Genomic DNA, 11,074 nt, shown 5'->3' with positions numbered 1-11,074 from the left:
GTCTCACTGCCCTCTACCCCACACTACCACCAGCAGCCCCGATTTTCATATTTCCATATTTCAGGTTTGCTAGAACCTCCTCCATGGATGCCTCCAGAAATAAGTTGCAGCTGCTGCTTTTGCTGCCGTCTCACAGGAATGGCTTCTGTAGGTACCTGTTTCTTGACTCCCTAGTCAAAGTCTAGGATGGGTGTGCCTGCCTGGCAGAGCCAAGGTTCCAAGCCTAGGCCCCATCTTCAAGGAAGGTTGGGCAAGGGAGTTTTCAGATTCTCTACTGAGGCTGTCTGTTTCCCACCAAGAATCAAAAACTGGAAGAATTCCCAAACATGATGTGATGGTTAATACTGAGTGTCAACTTGACTGGATTGAGGGATACAAAGTATGAATCCTGGTGTGTCTGTGTGGGTGTTGCCAAAAGAGATTAACATTTGAGTCAGTGGGCTGGGGAAGGCACATCAACCTTTAATCTGGTGGGCACAATATGATCAGCTTCCAGTGAATATAAAGCAGGCAGAAAACCGTGAAAATCCCAGCCTACATCTTTCTCCTGTGCTGGATGCTTCCTGCCTTGGAACATCAGACTCCAAGTTCTTCAGTTTTGGGACTCAGGCTGGTTCTCCTTGCTCCTCAGCTTACAGACAACCTATTGTGGGACCTTGTAATCATTTAAGTGAATACTTAATAAACTCATATATGTATGAGATAGATATAGTTGCTTGGTTAGCTGAAATATGGATATATATATATATATCCATATATATTTCCATATATATACACATCCTATTAGTTCTGTCCCTCTAAGAGAACCTGACTAATACAGATTTTGGTACCAGGAGTGGTTCTAGAGGAACAGAATATTAAGGATGGAGTTCTTTCATTGGTTTTGGGGTTTCTGGAGGTGGTTGCTTAATATGATTAGACCCAAAAATGCCAACGACTCTACTTCTAATAGTATGGAGAACACTGATAGTCCTTGGCATGAACTGTTTAGAGAGTTATGCAAAATAAATGCATTTGACACTCCTGATTCACCGCTCATGAAAGGCAAGGACTTTAGTGACTCTAAACATAATACCTTTGACCATATGTGGAGAATCAAGGAACATAATGAAGCTAATTGGTTGCTCCTACGTTCGGTTGACAAAGTGATGAAAGAAAATGATGAACTCAGGGATTCTGTCTCCTGGTTTCAAAAGCAGATACTAAGCCTCAAATCTGCTAAGGTTGCCCTGAGTGAGAGTCTTATCTTCTGCAGAGAAAGAGCTGAAATCGTGGAAAAACAGACACAAGCTCTTATCATGCGAGTGGCTGACCTGTAATGAAAGGTGCATGCATAGCCTCACCAGGTGTCTACTGTTAAAGTGAGGGCATTGATTGGAAAAGAATGGGACGCTGAAACTTGGAATGGGGACATGTGGGAGGACCCTGATGAGGCTGGGGACACTGAGTTTGTAAACTCTGATGAACCATTTTTGCCAAAAGGAACAACTTTCTCATCCCCAGTAGTGGCAGCATCCCCTCCCAGGCCCATGCTGTCATCAGCCTTTCCACCTTTCCCTGAGGAAATAAACTCTGTGCTGCCTGAGGCAACAATGATGACCTCCCCTGAGGCTGTTGCCAGGCAAAATAATGTTGATTCTCTTCAGGAGCCACCCCCAACACCCCTGTTTGCTTCTAGACCTATAACCATGCTAAAGTCCCAGTGAGCCCCTGGAAATGAGGTTGAAAGTGTGACCTATGAGGAGGTGTGCTACACTAGAAAAGAACTGTTTGAGTTCTCTAACTTATATAAACAGCAATCTGGAGAACAGGCACGGGAATGGATATTAAGAGTATGAGATAATGGGCCGGGCGCGGTGGCTCATGGCTGTAATCCCAGCACTTTGGGAGGGCGAGGCAGGCAGATCACGAGGTCAGGAGATCGAGACCATCTGGCTAACATGGGGAAATCCCATCTCTATTAAAAATACAAAAAATTAGCTGGGCGTGGTGGTGGGCACCTATAGTCCCAGCTACTCAGGAGGCTGAGGCAGGAGAATGGCGTGAACCTGGGAGGCAGAGCTTGCAGTGAGCTGAGATCACACCACTGCACTCCAGCCTGGGCGACAGAGCGAGACTCCGTCTCAAAAAAAACAAAAAAACAAAAAAAAAGAGTATGAGATAATGGTGGAAGGAACAGAGAGATGAATCAAGCTGAATTTATTGATTTGGGTCAACTAAGTAGGGACTATGCATTTAATGTTGCAGCTTGGGTAGTTAAGAAAAAATGGTTCTAATAGTTTATTTGCTTGGTTAGCTGAAATGTGGATTAAAAGATGGCCACTGTGAGCGAGCTGGAAATGTCTGATCTCCCTTAGTTTAATGTAGAGGAAGGAATTCAAAGGCTTAGGGAGATTGGGTTAGTCACTTTAGACCTACTCACCCCAGCTGGGAGGATCCAGAAGATACACCCTTGACCAATGCCTTGCAAAATAGATTTGTGAGGGCAGCACCTGCATCTTTGAAGAGCCCTGCAATTGCTCTTCTTTGTGTGTCAGTACTAATGGTGGGAATCGCAGTTACTCAACTACAAAATTTAAATACAATGGGAGTAATTGGATCTCGAGGTGGCAGGGGCCAGGCGGCAGCACTCAACCATCAAAGGCAAGGTGGGTGTAGCTACTGTAATGGACAGCAGAGGCAAAGCGGTAATCAGAATAGTCTGACTCATGTAGAGCTCTGGCACTGGCTAATTAATCATGGTGTTCCTAGAAGTGAAATTGATAGGAAGCCTACTGCTTTCCTACTTAATTTGTACAAGCAGAAAACTTCTAGGTCAAATGGAAAAAGACTAATTTGAATTATAGAAACAGAGAATCATGGCCCTTCAATCAATTTCCAGACTTGAGCCAGTTTAGAGACCCAGAACCCTTTGAATGAAGGGGACAGGTCCCCTTGAGGAAGGACCCCACTACATTACTGACAATTTATGCAGTGACTCTTTCTCCCATCCTTCCACAAGACCTCCAGCCTTTTACCAGGGTAACTGTGCACTGGGGAAAGGGAAATTATCAGACATTTTGGGGACTACTGGACACTGGCTCTGAGATGACATTGATTCCAGAGGACCCAAAACATCATTGGGGTCCTTTGGTTAAAGTAGGAGCTTGTGGAGGTCAGGTAATTAATGGAGTTTTAGCTTAGGTCTGATTTACAGTGGGTCCAGTGAGTCCCTGGATTCATCCTGTGGTCATTTTCCCAGTGCCAGAATGCATAATTGGCATAGGTATACTTAGCAGCTGGCAGAACCCCCACATAGGCTCCCTGACTGGTAGGGTGAGGGCTATTATGATAGGAAAGGCCAAATGGAAGCCACTAGGGCTGTCTTTACCTAGACAAACAGTAAATCAAAAACAGTATCACATCCCGAGAGGGACTGCAGAGATCAGTGCCACCACAAGGACTTGAAGGACGCAGGGGTGGTGATTCCCACCACATCCCTGTTCAACACTCCAATTTGGCCTGTGCAGAAGACAGATGGATCTTGGAGAATGACAGTGGATTATTTAAGCTTAACTAAGTGGTGACTCCAATTGCAGCTGTTGTACCAGATGTGGTTTCTTTGCTAGAGCAAATTAACACATCTCCTGGTACCTGGTATGCAGCCATTGACTTGGCAAATGCCTTTTTCTCCATTCCTGTTCATAAGGCCCACCAGAAGCAATTTGCCTTCAGCTGGTAAGGCTAGCAATATACCTTTACTATCCTACCTCGGGGATATATCAACTTTCCGGCTTTGTGTCACAGTCTTATTCAGAGAGACCTTGAGCACTTTTCACTTCTGCAAGATATCACACTGGCCTATTACATTGATGACATTATGCTCATTGCATCCAGTGAGCAAGAAGTAGCAAACACACTGGACTTACTGGTGAGATATGTGTGTGCCAGAGGCTGGAAATAAATCCAACTAAAATTCAGGGATCTTCTACCTCAGTAAAATTTCTAGGGGTCTGGTGGTGTGGGGTCTGTGGAGATATGCCTTCTAAGGTAAAGAATAAGTTGCTGCATTTGGCCTCTCCTATAACCAAGAAAGAGGCACAATGTCTAGTGGGCCTATTTGGGTTTTGGAAGCAACACATTCCTCATTTGTGTGTGTTACTCCAGCTGATTTATTGAGTGACCCAAAAGGCTGCCAGCTTTGAGTGGAGTCCAGAACAGGAGAAGGCTCTGCAATAGGTCCAGGCTGCTGTGCAAGCTGCTCTGACACTTGGGCCATATGACCCAGCAGATCCAATGGTGCTTGAGGTGTCGGTAGAAGATAGGCATGCTGTTTAGAGTCTTTGGCAGGCTCCCATAGATGAATCACAGCAGAGGCCTCTAGGATTTTGGAGTGAAGCCCTGTCATCTTCTACAGATAACTACTCTCCTTTTGACAGAGAGCTCTTGGCCTGTTATTGAGCTTTGGTGGAAACTGAATGTTTGACTATGAGTCATCAAGTCACCATGTGACCTGAACTGGCTATCATGAACTGGGTGCTTTCTGAACCATGTAGCCATAAAGTGGGTCATGCACAGAAGCATTCCATCATCAAATGGAAGTGGTATATATGTGATCAGGCTCAAGCAGGTCCTGAAAGCACAAGTTACATGAGGAAGTGGCTCAAAAGTCCATGGTCTCCACTCCTGCCACCCTGCCTTCTCTCCCCCAGGCTGCATTGATGGCCTCATGGGGAGTTCCCTATGATCACTTGAAAGAGGAAGAGAAGACTAGGGCCTGGTTCACAGATGGCTCTGCACAATATGCAGGCACCACCCAAAAGTGGACAGCTGCAACACTACAGCCCCTTGTTAGAACATCCCTGAAGGACAGCGGGGAAGGGAAATCTTCCCAGTGGGCAGAACTTCAAGTAATGCACCTGGTTGTCCACCTTGAATGGAAGGAGAAATGGCCAGATGTGCAATTATACACTGATTCATGGGCTATAGCCAATGGTTTGACTGGATGGTCAGGGAGTTGGAAGAAGCATGTTTGGAAAATTGATGACAAAGAAATTTGAGGAAGAGGTATGTGGATGGACCTCTCTGAGTGGTGAAAAACTACAAAGATATTTGTATCCCATGTGAGTTCTCACCAACGGGTGACCTCAGTAGAGGAGGATTTTAATAATCAAGTGGATAGGATGACTCATTCTGTGGACACCACTCAGCTTCTTTCCCCAGCCACCCCTGTCATCACCCAATGGGCCCATAAACAAAGTGGCCATGGTGGCAGGGATGGAGGTTATGCATGGGCTCAGCAACATGGACTTCCACTCACCAAGGCTGACCTAGCTACAGCCACTGCTGAGTGCCCAATTTGCCAGCAGCAGAGACCAACACTGAGCCCTCGATATGGCACCATTCTTCAGGGTGATCAGCCAACCACCTGGTAGCAGGTTGATTATACTGGACCTCTTCCATCATGGAAAGGGCAGAGGTTTGTCCTCACTGGAATAGACACTTACTCCAGATATGGGCTTGCCTATCCTGCACACAATGCTTCTGCCAAGACTACCATCGTGGACTCATGGAATGCCTTATCCACCATCATGATATTCGACACAGCATCGCCTCTGACCAAGGCACTCACTTTATGGCTAAAGAAGTGCAGCAGTGGACTCATGCTCATGGAATTCACTGGTCTTTCCATGTTCCCCATTATCCTGAAGCAGCTCGATTGATAGAATGGTGGAGTGGCCTTTTGAAGTCACAATTACACCACCAACTAGGTGACTATATTTCACAGGGCTGGGGCAAAGTTCTCCAGAAGGCTGTGTATGCTCTGAATCAGCGTCCAATATATGGTACTATTTTTCCCATAGCCAGGATTCACAGGTCCAGGAATCAAGCGGTGGAAGTGGAAGTGGCACCACTCACCATCACCCCTAGTGATCCACTAGAAACATTTTTGCTTCCTGTTCCTACAACATTACATTCTGCTGGCCTAGAGGTCTTAGTTCCAGAGGGAGGAACGCTGCCACCAAGAGACACAACAACAATCTCATTAAACTGGAAGTTAAGATTGCTACCTGGAGACTTCAAGCTCCTCCTACCTTTACGTCAACAGGCTAAGAAGGGAGTTACAGTGTTGGCTGGGGTGATTGACCCCGACTATCAAGAAGAAATCAGTCTACTACTCCACAATGGAGGTAAGGAAGAGTATGCATGGAATACAGGACATCCATTAGGGTGTCTCTTAATATTACCATGCCCTGTGATTAAGGTCAATGGGAAACTACAACAGCCCAATCCAGGCAGGACTACAAATGACCCAGACCCTTCAGGAATGAAGGCCTGGGTCACTCCCCACCAGGAAAAAAAAAAAAAAAAAAGTGACCTGCTGAGGTGCTTGCTGAAGGCAAAGGGAATACAGAATGAAGAGTAGTAGAAGGTAGTCATCAATACCAGCTACTACCGCATGACCAGCTGCAGAAACAAGGACTGTAACTGTCATGAGTATTTCCTCTTTCTTTTGTTAGAAACATGTTTGTGCATGTATACACTTGTACCAAAATAATTCTTCATTTTATTTCCTTTTTCCTTTATCATGTGACATAAGATTTATTGACTTCATATCAGCATTTAAGTATTGTTAACTTTATGTAATAGTATTTGGGTTGGGGATTGGTGCGTTTCCAGTTATATGAAGGACAGTTGTATTATGTTAGCTGTAATTATGACCTTATTATTGTCTTTATTTGAAGATTATGTATGATCTCAGGAGGTGTGTATGGGTTCAACTTGACAAGGGGTGGATTTGTGACAGTTAATACTGAGTGTCAACCTGATTGGATTGGGGTATACAAAGTATTGATCCTGGGTGTGTCTGTGAGGATGTTGCCAAAAGAGATTAACATTTGAGTCAGTGGGCAGGGGAAGGCAGATCTACCCTTAATCTGGTGGGCACAATCTATTCAGCTTCCAGTGAATAAAAAGTAGGCAGAAAAACGTGAAAATCCCAGCCTACATCTTTCTCCTGTGCTGGATGCTTCCTGCCCTCAAACATCAGACTCCAAATTCTTCAGTTTTGGGACTCGAACTGGCTATCCTTGCTCCTCAGCTTGCAGACAGCCTATTGTGGGACCTTGTGATCATGTAAGTTAATACCTAATAAACTCCCCTACATATATATATTATATATAGATATATACATATTCTATTAGTTCTGTCCCTCTAAGAGAACCCTGACTAATACACATGGGAAGGTGGTTCTGATGCTAAAAAGACCAGTAAGTATGGTGTATGCCTACTGCAGGTGGTTTCATACAACCCAGCTCCTGGTACCAATTTCTATCCTTGTCAAGGCTCTCTTAGTTTTAGGAAGCAGTAAACACAAGACCAGGAGTGATGGGGGTTGGACCCAGGATTGTCATAAACTCCTTCCAGCAGCAAAGAGTGGGACTTGAGGGTCCCACCCGGGCAGACCCTCCACACTCTTTCCCAATGGAGAGAGAAAGTCAAAGCCATCAGCAGAATCCAAGTGATGAGCTGAGCTGTCTCCCTTCCCCCAGGATGGCCAGTCTTGCAGGGGCTTAAGACAAAAGTTGTAGAGACTTTGTCTCAAAGAATAAGCAGGCAAAGAGACACTGGCCCCCACCCCCCAGCCTGCCCCCAACATACCCTGGAAGCTCCTGCTTCTTTACTTGAAGTCCCACATCAAGACTTCTGGAAGGCAACCACAAGCTCCCCAGCATGAAGCCAGACTTCATCTTCTTCCTCGGATCCTAGTTTCCTAACTCCTTAGAGGCTGTCTATCTGCACTCCTGGGCCCTTCCAAGATGGAAAACCACACAAAGAGGCCAAGTCATCTGTCTCCTGGGAAACTTCTACACCTTATGAAATCCTCTCCTGACACTCCAAGCCCAGAGGAGCCCACTTGGCAGAAGGAGAGTACAGAGGCCAGGCTCAGTTCTGTCTCTGAGCCAGCCAGGGAGTGGGTGGCATCTGCCAGCCAGCACTCCCTCTTTCTTTCCAGGCTTGTAATTACCTAAGACTAGGTAGAGGCTGGGAAGGAGGGCTACCCCAGGGAAACACGCTAAAATTAAACCACCATGAGAGCAGGATAACTAAAGCTTCCCCCGTGATTAATTTGGACACACCACACTGGCCATCTCTTCCCAGAAATTAGATGAAACCTTTAGGGAAAAGGAGTGATCTGTGTTACATAATCACACACTTGAGATACCAACCCCCACCCTCTACCCCCTCCCCTTTCGCCTAGATAAAAGAATAACAGTAATAATTAAGCTGGTCTATTTATGGTTCTGGAAATCAGCCATTCTGGGCCACACCTGTCAGGGTCGAGCTGAGCTGTGGAAGGACTCTGCAAGACGTCCCTAAGGCTGCCCAACTGTAGCGGGCAAGACGAGGGAGCTGCCAACATCCCTCCTTCAGGGAGAACACAGGGCCATTTAGAACAGCTCGTTGGTGGGGTCAAGGAGAGGAAACCAGAGACTCTGAAGGGCATTTCATGTCGTGAAATCCAGCCGGCAGCCCGGGCTCATCACTCAGCATAAGCCATACAGATTTATTTATATTTTGCACGAAAGAGGGAAATTACTTAGCCGTAGGGATCAATTCTTCAATCCAAAGTTTCTAACATGGCAATAAATTTATTTCACCATCTCCTTTTTTATTTTTTCTCTTCTTGAGCTTAAAGAAATAAGCCACCCTCTGGGGAGGCAAAGGGAGACAGGACATTCAAAGCAAGTCCGTACCCTGAGAAACCAGGCATCCAGCCAGGAAGCAACTCACTGAGGCAGTTGGCTTTGTGGCATGAGCATTGGAGTTGGAGTCAGGAGATCCAAGTTTGGACCTGGGTCTCCCTCTTTTCTGCAGCATAAGTAACCCTGAGCAAGTCAGTGCTCCATTTTGTAATCCCTGAAATGGGGATAGCTGGGTTGGTGTGAGAAGTAAATAAGACCAGGTGTATTCAGGCTTCCAGGTCAGCTCCAGATACAACATCAATATGACTGATTAAAGATGAATTTCAATCAGATTTGATGATATGACCCAAAGCCTCTCTCTATCCAAGTTGCATAGATTGTGATGCTACAGAGATGTCATAGCTGAAGCAAGGGAATATCAGGGGCCATTTCTCAAGGCCAGAGAGTACTTGGAACTCCCTCCCCTCACAGGGACAAGGTAAATGTGGGATGATTGTGACAGCTCCGGCCTAAGACACCAAAGTCCAGGAGAGCCTCCAGCAGCTGGGCTGGTGTGATGAATGGTCCCCCTAGCACGACCCACCTCTTCACTGGAGATAGGCTCAGGCTGATGTATGGTCCAGGTAAATGCAGCTGCTGGTTAATGCGATGCTGTAATGGAAAAGCGTTAGCTGAGATTGACTTGGAGGAAACCACGTCACAGGGATGAGGGCCAGGGAAGTGACAGGAAGCTTTCCTCCTGGGAGATGCTTGAAACAGGAGGGGTAAGGATGGTCTGGATAAACGCAACAACCTGGACCAAGGCAAGAAGATGAGCTGGGAAAACCACAGAAAAGCTCATCCAGGCCGGGAGCAGCAGCTCACACCTGTAATCCCAGTACTTTGGGAGGCCGAGGCCAGAAGATTGTTTGAGTCCAGGAGTTCAAGACCAGCTTGAGCAACACAGTGAAACCCTGTCTCATCTGTCAAGACCTGTGCCAAGTGTCTCCTCTTCCAGGAAGATCTTTCTCACCTAGGGCTGTGTCCCTGCTCCAGAGCAGCAATTGATCACACTCCTGAAAGGATCAGACTCCTTTACGGCATCACTCAAGACCTCTAGATCTGGCCCCAGCCTACCTTCATTCTAGATTTTGATTCTCCAAACCCAGCCCTGACCACCTAGGTCACAGGCCTTTGCTCCAGACACTTCCTCCACGTAGAATGCCTCCCCTCCTCCACTTTCATCCGTAGAGACTCTAAGTTATCTCCTTAAGTCCAATCCAAATGCCCTCCTTTTCTAGAACACTACCCTGGACCATCCAACCCCCTGAATTCTTGTGATCCTGCCACCCTGAATCCACAGAACACTTTGTCCTTAGGATGGGGCTCCTTATGTAGTTTACCATGTTGCACTGACATTCATTCAAAAACAAGTATTTATTAAAGGTGGATATACAAACATGGCATAGGCATACAATGGAATACCACTCTGCAATAAAAAGGGAACAAATTACTGATACACATAACATGGATCTTGAAAATATTATGCGGAGTAAAAGAAACCAAACACATGAGTTTGAGCTCTTTATAAGTTCAAGAACAGGCAAATCTAATCTATGGTGATAGAAATCAGAAAAGCAGTTGCATCTGGTAACAAGGGGATTGACTCAAAGGGCATGCAGAAATGGGAATTTCCTGGGGTGATGAAAAAGTTCTGATTCTGTGTTGTTGTCCAACACAGTAGACACTAGCCCCATGTAACTATTCAGCACTTAAAATATGGCTAGTCTGAATAGAAAGGTATTTTAAGTATAAAACCTTGTTTCCAAAGACTTGGGATAGGCAGAACAATGTAAAACATTCATAAATTTTACATTGATTACATACTGAAATGATCATATTTTGGACATATTAGGTTAGGTAAATATATATTTTTTTTGCCGGGCACGGTGGCTCAAGCCTGTAATCCCAGCACTTTGGGAGGCCAAGACGGGTGGATCACGAGGTCAGAAGATCGAGACCATCCTGGCTAACACGGTGAAACCTCGTCTCTACTAAAAAATACTAAAAAACTAGCCGGGCGAGGTGGCAGGCGCCTGTAGTCCCAGCTACTCCGGAGGCTGAGGCAGGAGAATGGCGAAACCTGGGAGGCGGAGCTTGCAGTGAGCTGAGATCCGGCCACTGCACTCCAGCCCGAGCGACAGAGTGAGACTCCGTCTCAAAAAAAAATATATATATATATATATATGTATATATATATTTTTTTTAATTATACTTTAGGTTCTAGGGTACATGTGCACAACCTGCAGGTTTGTTACATAGGTATACATGTGCCATGTTGGTTTGCTGCACCCATCAACTTGTCATTTACATTAGGTATTTCTCCTAATGCTATCCCTCCCCCAGCC

The sequence above is a fragment of the Piliocolobus tephrosceles genome, chromosome 1, assembly GCF_002776525.5.
Source record: "Piliocolobus tephrosceles isolate RC106 chromosome 1, ASM277652v3, whole genome shotgun sequence".
Classification (NCBI taxonomy): Eukaryota; Metazoa; Chordata; class Mammalia; order Primates; family Cercopithecidae; genus Piliocolobus; species Piliocolobus tephrosceles.
Note: the sequence above shows the minus strand (reverse complement) of the source record.